Source organism: Hemitrygon akajei, chromosome 29, assembly GCF_048418815.1.
Source record: "Hemitrygon akajei chromosome 29, sHemAka1.3, whole genome shotgun sequence".
In the NCBI taxonomy this organism is placed as follows: Eukaryota; Metazoa; Chordata; class Chondrichthyes; order Myliobatiformes; family Dasyatidae; genus Hemitrygon; species Hemitrygon akajei.
The window spans coordinates 49,474,676-49,492,774 of record NC_133152.1 but is presented as its reverse complement, the minus strand read 5'-3'; the positions used below and the strand labels follow the sequence as shown (position 1 = coordinate 49,492,774).

General features: G+C 43.6%; 1 protein-coding gene across 3 annotated transcripts in view; it reads left to right on the top strand.

Annotated features, from left to right (window-relative positions):
• The window catches only part of LOC140718510 (NAD kinase-like), a 117,389-nt gene that overhangs the window by 28,553 nt on the left and 70,737 nt on the right, over positions 1 to 18,099 (top strand). The gene's annotated exons all lie outside the window — the stretch shown is intronic.

Genomic DNA, 18,099 nt, shown 5'->3' with positions numbered 1-18,099 from the left:
GCAGGTACATTAGAGACATTTAGGAGACTCTTAGAGAGGCACATGGATGAAAGTAAATGGAGAGTCATAGTATGTTGGAGAAAAGGGTTAGATTGATCTTGGAGTAGTTAAAAGGTCAGTACAAATTCATGGGCTGAAGGGCCTGTGCTGTGCTGTAATGTATAAAATGAGGAGCATACTAGTCTTTGAAACTTGTTTGAGGCATGGTGGTTGTGTTATTGGATGTAAGTGAGTGCTGGAGTGCTGACATGGAGGTGTTCACTGGTCTGTTGCAGGAATTACCAGACAGTGATAAAAACCCACCTGGCTCCTTACTTCTCCTCAGGGGAAGAAACTACCCTCATTAACCTGTCTGGTCTGTGTGTGACACCAGACAGAATATTTGTTTATGTATAGTTTTTCATATGTTCTGTTGTATGTCTTTTTCCTGTGAGTGCCTGCAAGAAAATGAATCTCAAGGTAGGATATAGTGACGTAGACGTAGTGATATTAAGGTTGGATTTTGAGATGATTTCCTCTTCAATCCTGTTCTAAAAGAGCCCACATCTACACAAATTGCTGTCACAGGAAAGCAGTGTCCATCATCAGGGACCCCCACCATCCAGGCCAAGCTCTCTGCTCGCTGCTGCCATCAGGAAGAAGGTACAGGAGTCTCAAGTCCCACACCACCAGGTTCAGGAGCAGTTATTACCTCCCCCTGTCTCCCCTCTCCTCTCACTCCTCTCCTCAACCCCACACCAAGAAATACAATGGAACCTTTCCAGTGTTTTATTGTGTTACAAATATTTTCTGAAGGAAACTTGTATTTATTGAGTGAGTGATGCTGTACAGAACAAACCCTTCTGGCCCAATAAGTTGCACCACCTGATAATCCACCTATTTAACCCTAGCCTGATCACAGGGCAATTTAACATACCAATGCATTTTTGGAATGTGGGAGGAAATGAGTATCCGGGGAATCCCATGCAGTCATGGAGAGAATATACAAATTCCTTACAGACAGTGGTGGGAGATGAACCTGGGTCACTGTGTTGTGCTATCGTCCCATTGTGTTGAAGCTGTGGACGAGGTAGTGTAGTTGATGACAGCTTCTGAACTTAAAAGCGTTGACAAGATGGGAAACGGGTCGAGAGCCCCTGAGGCCCAAGGCAATTTGTGAGGTGGGAGCTGGAGGAACTCAGCAGGTCTGATAGCATCTAAAGAAAGGAACAAACAGTCAATATTTCTGTTGAGACCCTTCGCCAGGACTGCTGCTTCCTCTCCTGTTTGATCTGCTGAGTTCTTCCAGCATTTTGTTTGTGTTGCTCTGGATTTCCGGCATCTGCAGTATCGCTTGTGTTTCTATTTTTGTTACTAGTCCTTCTAGCAGCCTCAGTTCTTGTGATGTGATTAGACACTCCCTAATCAGCAGAACCATGTTGTCTGAAGATGGTGACAGACAAGGTGATTAAACTTCAGCCAATTCAGATTGTGTTGATAAATCAAATCAAGTCCATTGTATCACTCTACACCTGACTACTTCTCTGGGGTACCTACCTATTCAAAGGGATTCCTGCCACAGATTAACTGCAATGGAATACAAGCCTGGGCTCCCTCTTGGAGCCAACAATGCTGTTGAACAGGTTTATGGCTATGGTAATACCTGCTCAACATCAAACCTGTTTCTGTACATCATAATCCAAAAATTGCCTCTGGGACTTCTCTAACATATCTGTTCTGTCACACACTTGGTTGGTCTTGCATTGCTGGGAAGTTTGTTCTCAAAAGAATTTGAAGGTGGGTAGCAGATGTGCTGAGCCTCTAGCTTCAATCGAGACAGCCAGGGGAGAAGTTCCATGAGGCAGTGACAATGCACAAATTGTGATAAAAGTCTAATTCCAGCTGTGGTTGTGACTCGGAGGGAAGGGCTGTCCAATGGAACTTGCATTCACTATCTACATACAGTCTGGACACTCGACAACTTAATTCTGCTCTTAGGTCTTCTGGTCTAGATCCCAGGTGTCCTTGGACATCTGCTGTTTCAAAAGACCAGTTTTTCCCCCAATGTTTCTGCTTTTGTTTTCTAATCTGTTCTCAAAATATCTACCAGTTATTGTACCAAGTGTTTTTCTTTGCCAAGAGGAGCTTTGAGATTGCTGTTATTAGCAGCTCGTTGTAAGGAACAGGTAATTTACAGCCGCGTGGTGATGAGGAATGGGGGTATGTTCATGATTCTGGGCGGTAAGAGACCTGGTATGCACTGGTTTGCCATATTGATCTTTCCACTGTAAAAACCAAGTGATAGAGTGGGCACTTTCCCTCTTTGTCTTCCCCTGTCCAACCAAATGCTCTTCCCAAGTAACAGATTTGTGGTAGTGGTGAGGCTGCAGCTGATACTGAGGCTTCCTGGGAAGTAACTGAGATGTTTAGCCTAAAGTGTATTATCAATAGAGTTTATTGTTACTCCTGCTTTAGAGATTGGTACTTGTATTTCCTGACAGTAAGCTGTTTTATTTTAATGTAGACCTCAAGCCCCCTCCTTCACTCTCTGTATACCCATGACTGTGCCGCCACCCACAGCTCCAATCTGCTAATTCAATTTGTTGACGACACTACACTGATTGGCCTGATCTCAAATAATAATGAGGCAGCCTACAGAGAAGAAGCCATCAGCCTAACACAGTGGTGTCAAGAAAACAACCTCTCCCTCAATGTCACAAAAACAAAGGAGCTGGTTGTGGACTACAAGAGGAATGGAGACAGGATAACCCCTATTGACATCAATGGATCTGGGGTTGAGAGGGTGAACAGCTTTGAGTTCCTCAGCGTAATGTCATGTGATCTGTACACAGTACCTCTTTCACCTCAGACGGTTGAAGAAGTTTGGTGTGGACCCCCAAATCCCAAGAACTTTCTATAGGGGCACAATTGAGAGCATCCTGACTGGCTGCATCACTGCCTGGTTTGGGAACTGTACTTCCCTGACTTGCAGAACTCTGCAGAGCGTGGTGCGGACAGCCTAGTGCATCTGTAGATGTGAACTTCCCACTATTCAGGACATTTACAAAGACAGGTGTGTAAAAAGAGCCTGAAGGATCATTGAGGACCCGAGTCACTCCAACCACAAATTGTTCCAGCTGCTACCATCTGGGAAATGGTACCGCAGCATAAAAGCTAGGACCAACAGGCTCCAGGATAGCTACTTCCATTAGGCCATCAGACTGCTTAACTCATGCTGACGCAACTGTATTTCTATGTTGTATTGACTGTCCTGTTGTACATACTGTTTATTATAAATGACTATAAATGGCACATTTAGACAGAAACGTAACATAAAGGTTTTTACTACTCATGTATATGAAGGATGTAAGTAATAAAGTCAAGTCAAGTCAATTCAATTCAATTCCACTTGAGTTAATGCAAACAGCTTGCCCTGTACCCTGGCCTGTTTACATCTTTGCTGGAGTCCCCTCTAGGTTTACATTTCCAACTTGGCTTGATATAAAATGGAGTGAAGCAGAAATGTGCCTTTCACAAATCCTTCCGCTGTTATAAGGCATAGCGTATAAATCCTTCGGCCCATGATGTTGTGCCAACCTTTTAGAGTCATAGGAAAGTACAGCACAGAAACAGGTCCTTTGGCCCATCTATTCCGTGCAAGCCATTTTAACCTAGTCTTAAGATCAATCTAACCCTTCCCTCCTGTATATCCCTCCATATTTCTAACATCCATGTGTCTAAGAGTCTTACATTTAGATTATTGGTTGCAGTAAAAAAAGTGTGTATCTTAGAAATAAACTTGATCATCTGCCCTTACAAGTCAAGCCAGAAGTAAAGAATCTAAGCATTTTTATTGACTCTTGTTACGTACCCCGTAACTGGGTGTCAGACCAGCAGAGAAAGAAGAATCCGTTGGAGACTGGTGGTACCAAAACTAAAGGTGTTTATTAGTAAACTACACAAAACAGTATCAAAAATGCAAATATACATATAAAACAAGTTAGCAATAATAAAACTAAAAGTGTAGGAACAATAATAAGCAATAATAAACAAGCTCTATCAATTTCTAGGGGTAAATGAATTGTCATAGAAGAGTATAAAGTTCAGTTCAGTTCATGCGTGCTGAGGTAGTTATGGTTGTGTTGTAATCGTTGGAGAGAGAGAGAGAGAACGAGAGATTAGGCAGCTGCAGCAGGCAAACCTTCTGTGGCTTTCTTAACCCGTCGTGTCGTTGTGGCCATTCAGTTATGACCCCTCCGTCCTGCAGCTAGACCGTTCTTCTGTGGTGGAGTCGTCAGTCTGGCATGAGTGGACACACACACAAGTCCCCACCGGCCCTTCTGTCACACGGTGAGCTTTATTGATCGATCTCCTGATTCAGTCTCCGAAACCCCTACCTTTCTGTGGGTTCACAACACTCAGTCAGTGTCCACTGGTGTGTCTGAAGGGTGTTTCTCCAGACCTGTCTTTTATCCTTACTAATGGGGTCTCAGCTGTCCATCAACTCTGAATGACTGTGTCCATCAAATCAGGCCACTCCTACTGTCTCCTGAGGAATGTTAACGAGCAAAGTAAAGTCCTTGTAGTGAAAGGTAAATAATCCAGGAAGAGTCAAAATACAATAGATCAACAGTCTCTCTCTCCCTCTTATCTGCAGCAGATGTTCTTGCCTGGGCTTTATCTCTCTCTCTCAGTAGCAGCATAGCAACAGCAATAGTTCATAGTTCTCGGGGGGGGGGGGGGGAATGGTTAGCTCTGCACCCCATTTCCATCAGGTCTGTTCATCACTCATAACACTGAGCTAAATTTCAAATCATATATTACTATGACTGTGCTCTTTCATTTAAAGAACATTGCAAGAGTTCGATTTCTTGTAACATCTCAAAATGCAGAAAAATTGACACACACTTTTATTTTTAGCCAATTAGACTACTGTATTGCACTCTTTTCAGGACTGCCTGAAAAAGACATAAATTGGCTGTGGCTTTTTCAAAATGCAGTAGCAAGAATCTTAACAAAAAAACAAAAACTGAGCACATTTCACTGGGTTTGGCATCATTACATTGGCTGCCTGTGTCCTTTAGGATCAATTTTAAAATTGTAGAGAAGTCTCTGAATAATCTAGCTCCTCTGTATATTTTGCAGAGTCTATCCCCTTACATCCCTAATTGTAATCTTAGATCTGCAAATACTGGTTTGTTTAGCGTTCCCAGAACAAGTGTATAAGAACTGGTGTTGCGGCCTTTTGCTCTTATGCACCAACATCTGGAATATTCTACTGACTGAGGTATGCCAGGCTGGTACTGTGGAATAATTCAAAATGCTTCTAAAAAAACTACTTTTTAAATTTGGCCTGCTTATAGGATTACTTAATACCTGTTGATGTTGATTACATTTGTATAATTTGGTATATTCAATTACATTTTACTCTATATAATGTGTGTCTTTATTTATGATTTTTAATTTTGTGTTTTTATGACTGTTATTGATTTATCTTTACAATCTATGTAAAGTGCTTTGAGGCTGCATCTTAATGTATGAAAGCTGTGATTTAAATGTCCCTAATTTATCTGCCTTTACCACCCCTGCCTAGCAGGGTGTTCCATGCACCCATCACAGTCTTGTGTTTTTTAAAATAAAAGAAACCTACCTCTGACATCCCTTGTACTTTCCTCCAATCACCTTAAAATTATAACCCCTGGTATTAGCCATTTCTGTCCTGGGAAAAAGTCTCGGGCTATCTACTCTATGCCTCTAATTATCTTATCAATCATTGTCAAGTCACCTGTCATCCTCCTGCTCTCCAAAAAGAAAAACCCCAATTCACTCAGCCTACACTCATAAGACATGCTCTATATCCAGGCAACATCATGGTAAATCTCCTCTGCACCCTTTCTTCCACTCGTCCTCTAAATGAGGCGACCAGAACATAGAACATAGAATAGTACAGCACATTATAGGCCCTTCGGCCCACAATGTTGTGCCAACCTTCAAACCCTGCCTCCCATATAACCCCCCACCTTAAATTCCTCCATATACCTGTCTAGTAGTCTCTTAAACTTCACTAGTGTATCGGCCTCCACCACTGACTCAGGCAGTGCATTCCACACACCAACCACTCTCTGAGTGAAAAACCTTCCTCTAATATCCCCCTTGAACTTCCCTCCCCTTACCTTAAAGCCATGTCCTCTTGTACGGAGCAGTGGTGCCCTGGGGAAGAGGCGCTGGCTGTCCACTCTGTCTATTCCTCTTAATATCTTGTACACCTCTATCATGTCTCCTCTCACCCTCCTTCTCTCCAAAGAGTAAAGCCCTAGCTCCCTTAATCTCTGATCATAATCCATGCTCTCTAAACCAGGCAGCATCCTGGTAAATCTGCTCTGTACCCTTTCCAATGCTTCCACATCCTTCCTATAGTGAGGCAACCAGAACTGGACACAGTACTCCAAGTGTGGCCTAACTAGAGTTTTATGCAGCTGCATCATTACATCGCGTCTCTTAAACTCTATCCCTCGACTTGTGAAAGCTAACACTCCATAAGCTTTCTTAACTACCCTATCTACCTGTGAGGCAACTTTCAGGGATCTGTGGATATGTACCCCCAGATCCCTCTGCTCCTCCACACTAGCAAGTATCCTGCCATTTACTTTGTACTCTGCCTTGGAGTTTGTCCTTCCAAAGTGTACCACCTCACACTTCTCTGGGTTGAACTCCATCTGCCACTTCTCAGCCTACTTCTGCATCCTATCAATGTCTCTCTACAATCTTCGACAATCCTCTACACTATCTACAACACCACCAACCTTTGTGTCATCTGCAAACTTGCCAACCCACCCTTTTACCCCCATATCCAGGTCGTTAATAAAAATCACAAAAAGTAGATGTCCCAGAACAGATCCTTGTGGGACACCACTAGTCACAACCCTCCAAACTGAATGTACTCCCTCCACCACGACCCTCTGCCTTCTGCAGGTAAGCCAATTCTGAATCCACCTGGCTAAACTTCCCTGGATCCCATGCCTTCTGACTTTCTGAATAAGCCTACCACATGGAACCTTGTCAAGGCCTTACTAAAATCCATGTAGATCACATCCACTGTACTACCCTCATCTATATGCCTGGTCACCTCCTCACCAAGAACTCTATCAGGCTTGTTAGGCACGATCTGCCCTTCACAAAGCCATGCTGACTGTCCCTGATCAGATCATGATTCTCTAAATGCCCATAGATCCTATCTCTAAGAATCTTTTCCAACAGCTTTCCCACCACAGACATAAGGCTCACTGGTCTATAATTACCTGGACTATCCCTACTACCTTTTTTGAACAAGGGGACAACATTTGCCTCCCTCCAATCCTCCGGTACCATTCCCGTGGACAACGAGGACATAAAGATCCTAGCCAGAGGTTCAGCAATCTCTTCCCTTGCCTTGTGGAGCAGCCTGGGGAATATTCCTTCAGGCCCCGGGGACTTATCCATCCTAATGTATTTTAACAACTCCAACACCTCCTCTCACTTAATATCAACATGCTCCAGAACATCAACCTCACTCATATTGTCCTCACTGTCATCAAGTTCCCTCTCAGTGGTGAATACCAAAGAGAAGTATTCATTGAGGACCTCGCTGACTTCCACAGCCTCCAGGCACATCTTCCCACTTTTATCTCTTATCAGTCCTACCTTCACTCCTGTCATCCTTTTGTTCTTCACATAATTGAAGAATAACCATATAACATATAACAATCACAGCACGGAAGCAGGCCATTCTGGCCCTCCTAGTCCGTGCCGAACTCTTAATCTCACCTATTCCCACCTACCCGCACTCAGCCCATAACCCACCACTCCTTTCCTGTCCATATACCTATCCAATTTTACCTGAAATGACACAACTGAACTGGCCTCTACTACTTCTACAGAAAGCTCATTCCACACAGCTGTCACTCTCTGAGTAAAGAAATACCCCCTCGTGTTTCCCTTAAACTTTTGCCCCCTAACTCTCAAATCATGTCCTCTTGTTTGCATCTCCCCTACTCTCAATGGAAACAGCCTATTCACGTCAACTCTATCTATCCCTCTCAAAATTTTAAATACCTTGATCAAATCCCCCCTCAACCTTCTACGCTCCAATGAATAGAGACCTAACTTGTTCAACCTTTCTCTGTAACTTAAGTGCTGAAACCCAGGTAACATCCTAGTAAATCATCTCTGCACTCTCTCTAATTTATTGATATCTTTCCTATAATTCGGTGACCAGAACTGTACACAATATTCCAAATTTGGCCTTACCAATGCCTTGTACAATTTTAACATTACATCCCAACTTCTGTACTCAATGCTCTGATTTATAAAGGCCAGCATTCCAAAAGCCTTCTTCACCACCCTATCTACATGAGACTCCACCTTCAGGGAACTATGCACTGTTATTCCTAGATCTCTCTGTTCCACTGCATTCCTCAATGCCCTACCATTTACCCTGTATGTTCTGTTTGGATTATTCCTGCAAAAATGTAGAACCTCACACTTCTCAGCATTAAACTCCATCTGCCAACGTTCAGCCCATTCTTCTAACCGGCATAAATCTCCTTGCAAGCTTTGAAAATCCACCTCATTATCTACAACACCTCCTACCTTAGTATCATCGGCATACTTACTAATCCAATTTACCACCCCATCATCCAGATCATTTATGTATATTACAAACAACATTGGGCCCAAAACAGATCCCTGAGGCACCCCGCTAGTCACCGGCCTCCATCCCGATAAACAATTATCCACCACTACTCTCTGGCATCTTCCATCTAGCCACTGTTGAATCCATTTTATTACTCCAGCATTAATACCTAACGACTGAACCTTCTTAACTAACCTTCCATGTGGAACTTTGTCAAAGGCCTTGCTGAAGTCCATATAGACTACATCCACTGCCTTACCCTCGTCAACATTCCTCGTAATTTCTTCAAAAAATTCAATAAGGTTTGTCAAACATGACCTTCCACGCACAAATCACGCACGGTCAATTATGGAAAACCCTGAACATCCTCTACATAGCACCATCCAGAGACAGAGAAGCAGTTTCAGCGACAGGTTGCTATCGATGCAATGCTCCTCAGACAGGATGAAGAGGTCAATACTCCCCAATGCCATTCGGCTTTACAATTCAACCGCCAGGAGTAAGATATGTTAAAGTGCCGGGGTTGATTGTATTTAATGTATTTAAGTAAACTACTTAAGAACTTTTTAAAAGCTATTATTAATGCTTTTTGAGAGAGTGATTTAGATGCATATCATATTTTTACTGAGTTAAGTATTGTATGTAATTAGTTTTGCTACAACAAGTGTATGGGACATTGGAAAAAATGTTGAATTTCCCCATGGGGATGAATAAAGTATCTATCTATCTATCTATCTATCTAAATCCATGCTGGCTACTCCTAATCAGATCCTGTCTATCCGGATAATTATAAATACTATCTCTAAGAATACTTTCCATTAATTTACCCACCACTGATGTCAAACTGACAGGTCTATAATTGCCAGGCTTACTTCTAGAACCCTTTTTAAACAATGGAACCACATGAGCAATACGCCAATCCTCCGGCACAATCCCCATTTCTAATGACATCAGAAAGATCTCCGACAGAGCTCCTGCTATCTCTACACAAACTTCCCTCAAGGTCCTGGGGAATATCCTGTCAGGACTCGGAGATTTATCCACTTTTAAATTTCTTTAAAGCGCCAGTGCTTCCACCTCTTTAATTGTCATAGGTTCCATAACTTCGTTACTTGTTTCCCACACCTTACACAATTCAATATCCTTCTCCTTAGTGAATACCGAAGAGAAGAAATCGTTCAAAATCTCTCCCATCTCCCTCGGCTCCACACATAGCTGACCACCCTGATTCTCTAAGGGACCAATTTTATCCCTCACTATCCTCTTGCTTTTAATATAACTGTAGAAACCTTTCGGATTTACTTCCACCTTATTTGCCAAACCAAACTCGTATCTTCTTTTAGCTTTTCTAATCTCTTTCTTAAGATTCCTTTTACATTCTTTATATTCCTCGAGCAATTCCTTTACTCCATGCTGCCTATATCTATTGTAGACATCCCTCTTTTTCCGAACCAAGTTTCTAATATCCCTTGAAAACCATGGCGCTTTCAAACCTTTAACCTTTCCTTTCAACCCAACAGGAACATAAAGATTCTGTACCCTCATAATTTCACCCTTAAATGACCTCCATTTCTCTATTACATCCTTCCCATAAAACAACTTGACCCAATCCACTCTCTCTAAATCCCTGTGCATCTCCTCAAAGTTAGCCTTTCTCCAATCAAAAATCTCAACTCTAGGTCCAGTCCTGTCCTTCTCCATAATTATATTGAAGCTAATGCTATTGTGATCACTGGACCCGAAGTGCTCCCCAACACATACATCTGTCAGCTGACCTATCGCATTCCCTAACAGGAGATCCAACACTGCCCCATCTCTAGTCGGTACTTCTATATATTGTTGCAAAAAACTATCCTGCACACATTTCACAAACTCTAAACCATCCAGCCCTTTTACAGAATGAGCTTCCCAATCTATGTGTGGAAAATTAAAATTTCCCACAATCACCACCTTGTGTTTACTACAAATATCTGCTAATGCCTTGGGGTTTTCCCTTACCCTACTCGCCAAGGCCTTCTCATGCCCCCTTCTTGCTCTTCTCAGCCCCTTCTTAAGCTCCTTTCTTGCTACCCTATATTCCTCAATAGACCCACCTGATCCTTGCTTCCTAAACCTCATGTATGCTGCCTTCTTCCACCTGACTAGATTTTCCACTTCACTTGTCACCCATGGTTCCTTCACCCTACCATTCTTTATCTTCCTCACTAGAACAAATTTATCCTTAATATCCTGCAAGATATCCCTAAACATCGACCACATGTCCCAGTGAGTCCTGACGAAGGGTCTCGGCCCGAAACGTCGATAGCGCTTCTCCCTATAGATGCTGCCTGGCCTGCTGCGTTCCACCAGCATTTTGTGTGTGTTGTTTGAATTTCCAGCATCTGCAGATTTCCTCGTGTTTGCTAACCAGAGCTTCATAGTTTTATTTGAATTTTTAGGTTTTTAAATGAAATAATTGAAAATGATTTTAATTAAACAATTTTAAGTGAATGAAATATCAGTATTATTTTTCTATTTATTTATCATTATTTGTTTCTTTTGTATTTGGACAGTTTGTCTTTTGCACATTGCTTGTTTGTGTTTGAGAGCAGTTTTTTGTTGATTCCCTCGACCATCAGGCTCTTGAACCAGAGGGGATAACTTCACTCAACTTCACTCACCCCATTACTGAACTGTTCCCACAACCTATGGACTCACTTTCAAACAGTACTCATCTCAAGTTCTTGATATTTATTGCTTGTTTAATATTATTATCGTTTCTTTCTTTTTGTATTTGCATAGTTTGTTGTCATTTTCACACTGGTTGATTGTCTTTTCATTGATTCTATTGTGTTTCTTGTATTCACTGTGAATGCCTGCAAGAAAATGCATCTCAGGCTTGTATATGGTGACATCTATACATTGATAAAAAATTGACTTTGAGCTTTGAATTTTGATTTAGGGACTTGCATGTGTCCACTATCACGTGGTTAATGGCTGCCTTGCATAAGATGTAATTATGATAAGCTGGTTGCCCTTTGTGGATGTTTATCCGGCATACTGAGCTTCAGTGAAATACTTTGTTTTACATGCCATCCATACCGATCATTTCTTCGCATCAGTGTATCGAGGTAGAACAAGTCAAAACAATAACAGAATGCAGAATAAAGTCTTAACAGCTACAGAGCGAGTGTAGTGAAACAGGTAGTAAGATGCAAGGCCATAATGAGGTTGATTGTGTGGCGAAGAGTCCACCTTGTCATTCTAGAAAACTGAGAATACCAGTTACATGACCATGACACCTTCACGTGTGAAGTGTTGCCTCACCTGGAAGCACCATTTGAGGCCGTGATAGGAGGTGAGGGAGGAGGTGAATGGGCAGGTGGAGCACTGCGCCACTTGCAGGGATAAGTACTGAGAGTGAAGGATATCTACTATGTCCAGTGCTCCCAATGTGGCCTCATCGACATCAGGGAGACTTGGCACAGATTGGGAAGTGCTTTCATATCATCTGCAACAAGCAGGATTTCCCGGTGGCCAACCACTTAAGTTCCACTCTGTTCCAATTCCAACGTGCCTGTCTATGGCCTCCTCTACTGCTGTGATAAGGCTGTAGGGAAAGACCTCATATTCCATCTAGGTAGCCTCCAACAAAACGGCATGAATATTGATTTTTCTAACTGCTTTGATTTCCTTCCCCCCTCCCCTTCTTCCATTTTCCATTCTGGCTTTCCATTCTTTCCTCTTCTCTTCTCAGTTGCCCATCATCTCCCTTTGGAGACCCTCCTCCTTCCCTTTCTCCTATGGTCCACTATCTCCTTTCAGATTCCTTCTTCTCCAGCCCTTTAGCTTTTCCAACTCACCCTTCCCCCTCCTTGACCACTCACCTTCTCCCTCACCTATCACCTTCCTTTCCAGTCCTGAAGAAGGGTCTCAGCCTGAAATGTCGACTGTTTACTCCCCTCCATAGATGCTGCCTGACCTGCTGTATGCCTCTGTTTTATTTCAGCTATCTATGTTGCCTGTTGCTTGCACAGGATCAGCAGTCAGAAAGCCATCCTCCCACCTTGAGCACAGATACAGCATGCAGTGCAGCTGTGATGACCTTGTAATCTAATTATCACAGCTTCTAGCAATGAACTGATTTGTTACAAGCGTTTATTGGTTGTCCACCTACTAACTTTTGCCCTTCTTAGTTCTTCAGGGTCTGGGTGTGTGGAAGAAATTTTGTTACTAGCTAGATACTAAGGGGTTAAAGAGCTTTTTTCACAGCAGCCTTAAACTGATCCTGGAGGGCTACTAAATGAGTAACTAGCCTGATGTTCTGCTTTTCTTTAGTGCAGTTGTCCTTGCTTCAAGGCTGTGGGCAGAAGTAGCCTTTGAATAGATAAGAAAATAGTAACCCAATCATCTTATTTTTCTGTATTGTGCTAAAACAAGATTATTGAGTAAAGGAATTATCTGCTTGTATGCTATATTTCACAATCCTGCTTGGAAGCTTTTGATACACAATGTCTATATAATGAGAAAAGTCTCTACTCAGTAGAGTCTCACGAACTCCGCTTTTAGGAGGATGGGCTCTCCATGATGCGCATCATGTTACAATAAAGACTTTCTAAGGCGATCTCCCTTCGTCTCCGAATAATACTTCTCCCGCAACAGGGTGTTACTGTCAAGACCAGCACTCATCACTCATCTCTTAGTTCTCCTTGTCCTAAGCCGCCACCTTGAATTTGTGGTTTTGCTGGTGGGGGTACTTCCCACCTCATTGCTGATGAGGTTCAACCATCACGTGGATAACTTCACCCACCTCGCCACTGAACTGATCTCACAACCTATGGACTTGATTTTGAAGACTCTATTATTTTGTTTATTTGCACATTGGTTGTTTGTCAGTCTTTGTTTATGTGTATTTCTTCATTAATTCTGTTGTATTTCTTTATTTTCCTGTAAATTCCTGAAAGATAATGAATCTTGGATAGTACACAGTAACATTTACGTACTCTGATAATCAATTTCAGGTTCAAGTTCAACCAGACCCACGAATACAGCTAAAAGAAACAGTGTTTCTCTGGATCCAAGGTGCAAAACACAGAACCAACAATCACACGCAGCACCAGGCACATATAGCTCATATAATTACAATAGCAGAAAAACATATAATTACAAAATAATCTAGCCCAACTCTCTGAGTGTCATGACCTGTAGATTGATGGTGCATGTATGTTGTCCTGGAGCCATGTTTCTGCAAGAACAAGCCCAGAGCAGTTCCTCATCTCATGCAAGTACAGACATAGACAAACGCAATCCAGCTTCCACTGATTGAAAACTGAAAGGCAGCAATGATGGGAGGAGTCAGCCTCCAAACCAGTGCAGCATCCAGCGCGTCCACCACCCTTCTGCTCTGTCCAACACCACCTTTGAGGAAGAAGTTCTGCAGTGTAGACCCAGTGATATATTTCCAATCAGGATGCGATATGATGGGGAACCTGCTGGTGGTGGTGTTCTCATGGCCTCTTGCTCCTCTTGGTATTTGAGCTCATGGCTTGGGATGTGCTTTCTGAAGAGCCACCATGCATTTTGTAGATGGTAATACTCAGCAAGAGTGTACTTCTAGTGGAGGGAGGGAATGATTAATATCAATAGTTTAGTACATTAACTGTTATAGAACATAGAACAGTACAGGCCGTTCAGCCCACCATGTTGTGCTGACCCTTTAACCAACTCTAAGATCAATCTAACCCGTCCCTCCTGCATAGGCTCCATTTTCCTATCATTCATGTGCCTATCCGAAACTCTCTTAAATGTATCTGCCTCCACCATCACTCCTGGTAGAGTGTTCCAGGCAGTCTGTGTGTTTTAAATTTTTAAAAAACCTAATTCTGACATTCCCCTAAACTTTCCTCCAATCGCCCTGCAATTAGGCCTCTTCATATTAGCCATTTCTGCTCTGGAAAAAATACCTCTGGTGTTGGGTTCTTTGGAAAAGGGGTGGGCTGGCTGTCTCTTGATGAAGGTGTTTGGGATCATTCTGGGACTATCAAATTATGGATGAACTAAAGTGATAACCAATCTTCAGGAAATCAAACCTGCTCACATTTTAACTTCCACACATAATTTGTGGCTAGCGAAACCAACCACAAATGTGATCTGTCTGGTTGATTGGAGGTCATTCAAGTTCTGTCTAGTTTACTGGGGGTCATTGGGGTTCTCCCTGGTTGAGCAGAGATCGTTGGGGTTCTGTCCGGTTGACTGGAGATCGTTGGGGTTCTGTCCGGTTGACTGGGATCGTTGGGGTTCTGTCCGGTTGACTGGAGATCATTGGGGTTCTGTCCGGTTGAATGGGATCGTTGGGGTTCTGTCCGGTTGACTGGAGATCCTCGGGGTTCTGTCCGGTTGAATGGGATCGTTGGGGTTCTGTCCGGTTGAATGGGATCGTTGGGGTTCTGTCCGGTTGACTGGAGATCCTCGGGGTTCTGTCCGGTTGACTGAGATCGTTGGGGTTCTGTCCGGTTGACTGGAGATCGTCGGGGTTCTGTCCGGTTGACTGAGATCGTCGGGGTTCTGTCCGGTTGACTGGAGATCATCGGGGTTCTGTCCGGTTGACTGAGATCGTTGGGGTTCTGTCCGGTTGACTGAGATCATTGGGGTTCTGTCTGGTTGACTGGGATCGTTGGGGTTCTGTCCGGTTGACTGGAGATCATTGGGGTTCTGTCCGGTTGAATGGGATCGTTGGGGTTCTGTCCGGTTGACTGAGATCGTTGGGGTTCTGTCCGGTTAAATGGGATCGTTGGGGTTCTGTCCGGTTGACTTGGGGGGGGGGGATCGCTTGGACTCTGCCTTGTTGAAACTACACAGGGGATGACAATCGATGAATGTTCCTGCTATTATCACAGTTTTAAGTTCAACTCAGTTTCAAGTTTATTATCATTCTGTCATACACATATATACCGCCAAACGAAATGACATTCCTCTGGACCATAGTATACACATTGTACATATAACTCACACACAACCCATAAAGTATTATTACCACAAATAAATTAACAACTAATAAGGTGTATTTGTGACACAGTTCAAAAGTAAACAGTATAACACTACTGGCACTTCATATGTGATGAGACCTGGCTGGCGGCAGGGAGTTCAGTAGATCTTACGACTTGGGGGAAGAAGCTATTTCCCATTCTAACAGTCCTTGTCCTAATGTTACGGTACCTCCTGCCTGATGGTAGGGGTTCAAAGAGATTATTGGATGGATCGGAAGGATCATTGACAGTGCTGAGGGTCTGCATACACAGTGCTCTTGAAAAGTACCTCGGTGGTCCTCGCTATCCTTTGTAGGTGCTTGTGGTCAGATGTATCCCTGCCCAGTTCTCTTTTGTCATTGAAATGTCTAGTTAGTTGTATATTCATGGAACCATCCCTCAACATGTAACAAAAGAGAAATATTTTGAGTGTCAAACATGAGGAAATCTGCAGATGCTGGAAATTCAAACAACACACACAAAATGCTGGTGGAACGCAGCAGGACAGGCAGCATCTATAGGGAGAAGCAATGTCGACGTTTCGGGCCGAGACCCTTCGTTAGGACTAACTGAAAGGAAAGATAGTAAGAGATTTGAAAGTAGGAGGGGGAGGGGAAAATGTGAAATGATAGGAGAAGACTGGAGGGGGTGGAGTGAAGCTGAGAGCCAGACAGGTGATTGGCAAAAGGGATACAGAGCTAGAGAAGGGAAAGGATCATGGGACGGGAGGCCTAGGAAGAAACAAAGGGGGAGGGGAGCACCAGAGGGAGATGGAGAACAGGCAGAGTGATGGGCAGAGAGAGAAAAAAAACAACTAAATATATCAGGGATGGAGTAAGAAGGGGAGGGGCATTAACGGAAGTTAGAGAAGTCAATGTTCATGCCATCAGGTTGGAGGCTACCCAGCCGGTGTATAAGGTGTTGTTCCTCCAACCTGAGTGTGGCTTCATCTTGACAGTAGAGGAGGCCATGGATAGACATATCAGAATGGGAATGGGACGTGGAATTAAAATGTGTGGCCATTGGGAGATCCTGCTTTCTCTGGCGGACAGAGCGTAGGTGTTCAGCGAAATGGTCTCCCAGTCTGCGTCAGGTCTCACCAATATATAAAAGGCCACACCGGGAGCACCGGACGCAGTATACCACACCAGCCGACTCAGAGGTGAAGTGTCGCCTCACCTGGAAGGACTGTCTGGGGCCCTGAATGGTGGTGAGGGAGGAAGTGTAAGGGCAGGTGTAGCACTTGTTCCGCTTACAAGGATAAGTGCCAGGAGGGAGATCGGTAGGAAGGGATGGGGGGGACAAGTGGACAAGGGAGTTGCGTAGGGAGTGATCCCTGCAGAAAGCAGAAAGGGGGGGAGGGAAAGATGTGCTGGGTAGTGGGATCCCCATAGACAATAGACAATAGGTGCAGAAGTAGACCATTTGGCCCTTCGAGCCTGCACCGCCATTTTGAGATCATGACTGATCAACTACCATCAATACCCGGTTCCTACCTTGTCCCCATATCCCTTGATTCCCCTATCCATAAGACACCTATCTAGCTCCTTCTTGAAAGCATCCAGAGAATTGGCCTCCACTACCTTCCGAGGCAGTGCATTCCAGACCCCCACAACTCTCTGGGAGAAGAAGTTTTTCCTTAACTCTGTCCTAAATGACCTACCCCTTATTCTCAAACCATGCCCTCTGGTACTGGACTCTCCCAGCATCTGGAACGTATTTCCTGCTTCTTTCTTGCCCAATCCCTTAATAATCTTATATGTTGCAATCAGATCTCCTCTCAATCTCCTTAATTCCAGCGTGTACAAGCCCAGTCTCTCTAACCTCTCTGCATAAGACAGTCCTGACATCCCAGGAATTAACCTTGTGAATCTATGCTGCACTTCCTCTACAGCCAGGATGTCCTTCCATAACCCTGGAGACCAAAACAGTACACAATACTCCAGGTGTGGTTTCACCAGGGCCCTGTACAAATGCAAGAGGATTTCCTTGCTCTTGTACTCAATTCCCTTTGTAATAAAGGCCAACATTCCATTAGCCTTCTTCACTGCCTGCTGCACTTGCTCATTCACCTTCAGTGACTGATGAACAAGGACTCCTAGATCTCTTTGTATTTCTCCCTTACCTAATTCTACACCGTTCAGATAATAATCTGCCTTCCTGTTCTTACTCCCAAAGTGGATAAATGGGAAGTGGGAGAGACAACTATGCTCTGTCCGCCAGAACAAATGCATCTCTCCCGTTTCCCGCACATCTGCCCTCACCCCATCTCTGATATATTTAGTTTTTTTTATCTCTCTCTGCCCATCACTCTGCCTGTTCTCCATCTCCCTCTGGTGCTCCCCTCTCCCTTTCTTTTTCCCTAGGCCTCCCGTCCCATGATCCTTTCCCTTCTCTAGCTCTGTATCCCTTTTGCCAATTACCTGTCTGGCTCTCAGCTTCAAT